Source organism: Nannospalax galili, unplaced genomic scaffold (assembly GCF_000622305.1).
Source record: "Nannospalax galili isolate Female #2095 unplaced genomic scaffold, S.galili_v1.0 scaffold418, whole genome shotgun sequence".
Classification (NCBI taxonomy): domain Eukaryota; kingdom Metazoa; phylum Chordata; class Mammalia; order Rodentia; family Spalacidae; genus Nannospalax; species Nannospalax galili.
Window position 1 is genome coordinate 1,186,620 of NW_008342003.1, and position 4,182 is coordinate 1,190,801.

The 4,182-nt window shown below is 43.4% G+C and overlaps 1 pseudogene; it reads right to left on the reverse strand.

Annotated features, from left to right (window-relative positions):
* Window positions 1-1,147, reverse strand: part of LOC103737929 — a 32,338-nt pseudogene extending 31,191 nt beyond the window's left edge.
* Window positions 1,148-4,182: the final 3,035 nt, after the last annotated feature.

A 4,182-nucleotide genomic window follows, 5' to 3' on the forward strand; every position in this document is an offset into this window, starting at 1 on the left:
AGGCATGCTGCAAGTGGCAGTCATTCTGTAGAAGCAGAAAAGATGACCACAACAGAGGAAACTAGAAACATGCATTATATGTTCTTTATAACAGTCCATTCCGAGCAGCAGGATTATACGCAGATCAAATGCTTTCAAAGGTTTGTGTGCCTATGTGGCAATTACAGTCTTCACACTAAAAAGAGAAGGGATAATAACACAGGCTACGGTGTTTTAAGAATTACAGCACATTTACCACCGTCAGCCACCCACCAAGTTCCTGGCCCAGACTGGCAGCTGAAGTTTCACATCCACATGGGCTTACTTAGCCAAGGTCACTATTTCAGAGTTTTACACCCATCTTAGCAGCTTCATCCCAGTCATCACAAGCAAGAATATTAAGTCCACTCTCTGGCATCAGTGCCTTAGCATCACTGACTTAGTACCTTGTAACCGTACAACAGGTACCCCACCAAGTTCCTGGCCCAGACTGGCAGCTGAAGTTTCACATCCACATGGGCTTACTTAGCCAAGGTCACTATTTCAGAGTTTTACACCCATCTTAGCAGCTTCATCCCAGTCATCACAAGCAAGAATATTAAGTCCACTCTCTGGCATCAGTGCCTTAGCATCACTGACTTAGTACCTTGTAACCGTACAACAGGTACTTTAATCTCTAAATCTTTTACTGCCATGACTATTCCCTATGCAATAATGTCACGTCTCATGATTCCTCCAAAAATGTTGACCAGAATAGCCTGTACCATTTTGTCTGCAGTGATAAGCTTCAGTGCTTCTGTTACTTGCTGAACTGTGGCACCACCACCAACATCAAGAAAGTTGGCTGGAGTTCCTCCATGTAGCATTGTTATGTCCATTGTGGTCATAGCCAAGCGGGCACCATTCACTAGACAGCCTGTGGTTCCCGCAAGGCCAGTGTAGTTGGTCTCTGCCCCAGCTGCGGCCTCAACCTTTTGTCCTCCTGACTCCAATCCCAAAGGGCAAAGATTTTCTTTTGGTGAAAGGCTGAATTTGAATCAAAATTGATCTTTGCATCCACACACAGCACCTCTCCATCTGAATCTTCTACCATTGGGTTGATTTCTGCCATTGTTGCATCATATTTCAAAAACAGGTTATAAAGTTTGACCATGTTTTCTGCTGCAGAATCCACAGTATAACATGGATTATTAGATGTGCACTTGCTAGGCTATGTGACAGGTTACTTCCTGCTTTGAACACTTGGATTAGTCTAATAATCCGTGGAGTTTATGAATCCATAGATGAATGGAATAGAATCAAATCCACACAGTTACTGTTGCCAAAAACACACACTGGGCAAAGACAGACTCTTAAAACAACGATGATGGGAAATGGGATATCCACTGGGAGAAAAAAATGAGCCTAGACCCCTATTCTCACTCTTTATAAAAATCAATTCAATAATGGATCAAAGGCTTTAATATAAGGCCTGAAAGTTTGAAACTACTATATCCAAATAGGGAAAAATTCAAGAAGCAGGTTTAAGGAAGGACTATCCTTTAAAGGATTCTATCTGTACAGGAAAAAAAAAGTCCTCCAAATCATTGGATGGGAATGTATGAAATTAAAATAAATGTTTTCGTATAGCAAAGGAAACAATCATCAGCGTGTTTAGGCAGATTACAGAAATGTAAAAATCTTAACAAGCTGATGGTTCTGAAAGAGTGAAAGAGAAATGACCGTCAAATGTAGAAAGAATGTTTAACTTTAGTTATGAAAATGCAAACAAAGTAGCAGTTCTATTTCACATCACTCAGAATGGGTATGATAAATACATCAAATACCACAAATAGTCAGGTTCAGGGTAAAGGAGCTTTATACACAGCTGGTGGGAATGCAGATCGATATAGCCACTATGGAATCAGTGTGGAGATTCCTCAAATAAAAGTAGAATTACCGAATGATCCAGCTCTGTCCCTATTGGGTATCTATCCAAAGAATTTCAGCACACAATAGAGACACGTTAACATTCATGCTTTTGTGAAACATTACTCATAAAAACCAAGTTATGGGGTCAGACTATATGTCAACAGAGTAATGATGGAGAAAATTTTATATATATATGCATATATATACATATATAATCTTTATTCAGCTATAAAGAATGAAATGTCATTTTCCAGAAAAAGAATGGAACTTACAACAAAGGGACCCAGAATCAGAGAGACAGGTATCACATGGTTTCTCTTATATGTGGATGGTAGAATATGTTGTCAGGGTGCCTGTGTGTCTGTCTGTGTGTGTGTGTGTGTGTGTGCCTATGTGTACATGTGTGTTTTCCTGTGACATGAAAGTAGAAGCAGGACTATCTTGAAGATGGAAATGGATTAGTGGGAGAAGAGACAGAAGACAGTTTACAGGGTGAATATGGTTATGGTACATGATTACTCGAATGGAAATGTCTTTGTGAAGTCCATTACTAAGTATGATTAATACACATCCAATACAGACAGTCAAGCAGCAATGATCACGGAGGAACAGGTATCTCTGCAGCAGGATATAGAGTCTTTTGTGTGTGTGCCAAGAGTGGTGTGGCTGCATCAGGCGGTAAGTCTATTTCTAGCTTTTTTTTTTGGTCTTTTTGAGACGGCATCTCCTTGTAGCCCCAGCTGCCTGGAACTCACTCTGTAGACCAGGCTGGCCTCAAACTCACAGAGGAGCCGCCTGTCTCTGCCTCCTGAGTGCTGGGATTAAAGGCGTAGGGGCATCCGTGGTGTTTTCCACAGTGGCTGCATCAGTTTGCACTCCTGCCCGCCCTGGAAAGTGAATGGACAGAAGTGGAAACAATCCTGCCAAGTGGGGCAGCCGAGTCACAGAAAGACAAACATCACAGGTTCTTGCTTTGAGTGGATAGATAGGCGTGTTTCTACTGGAAAATATGCAGAGATCAGGACACTCATAAGGGGCCTTGTGTGGGATTCATGGGAGAGGAGATAGAATGTAGTGATATAAAAAGGGAAAGGGGAATATTTGGCTGGGATGGTTTAGTGGGATACAGGAGGACAGAGCAGAGGAGGAGGATATGGGATGGGACAACTAACTTCTAAGGCCTTTTTAAAAAGTCATATGGAAACCTAGTATTTGCTTCCTAAAATATAGAATTGTACAATATAAAAATATTTATCATAATGTAGGAGTTCAATGGCTCTACCAGATGCTGCAGGCTAGCAAATAAAACATTCAATACCCAAAAATGGACTCCCTCTTTTGGAGTTATTTTAAAATATTTTATTTGTTATTTTTATTTTATGTGTATGAGTGTATTACCTGCATGGGTTTAAGTGCATCTGTGTTGTGCAATGTCCACAGAGATCAGGAGAGGGCATCGGATCCCCTGGAACTGATAGAATAGTTATTAGCCACCATGTGGGTGCTGGGAATCAAACCTGGGGGCTCAGTAAGAGCAGCCAGTGCTCTTAACTGATGAGTCATCTCTCCAGGCCCCTCTTTTGGAGCTACTGACTAGGGAGGTGCCAGAGACCCTCAAATAATTCTGGATAATTCTGTCCCGCGCTATCGTCTCGCCAGCAAGAACGACGCGGCACACTCAGGCTCCTTCTGCAGAAAAGCTTTAATGCATCTTGAGAGGGAGAGCATAAGCTTACAGGGCGAAGGCCCCGAATGTCGGAAACCCAGCCCTTATATAGGTTAGTAAGCCCGTCTTGGACGTGGCAACTCTTGATTGGTCGCAAACTCATCAACCCATATCACGCCACGAGGTAGGCAGAGACTAGAAGGTGGAAAATTACTTCGGGCATGCGTACTGACTTATTTACTGCTCAGCATGAACCGGATGTGAGCGCCATCTTGTAATGGCGTCTGCAGGGACGGCAGGCAGCTCCCCACAGTTATTGCCAGCTACTGCCACTCCTCCATTCTTGTGGGTGCCGCTCCTTTGTTCTCATGGGGGTCAAGGCTGCTCCTCCACTCACCCTGGGCTGAGGCCACTCTTCTGCTCACCTGGTGCTGAGGCAGCTCTTCTGCTTGCCCTGTTCTGCCTCCTGTCGTGGCCTCTTCTGCCCAGTTCCAGAGTGCAGGGCTGGTGAGAAGACTATGTCAGCGGAACACCATTCAGACACAGGAGACCAGGTTCAGTGACACAGGTTTGCTTTATTGCAGGAAGGCACAAGCTTATATAGGGGTAGTGGTCCAATCACAGCA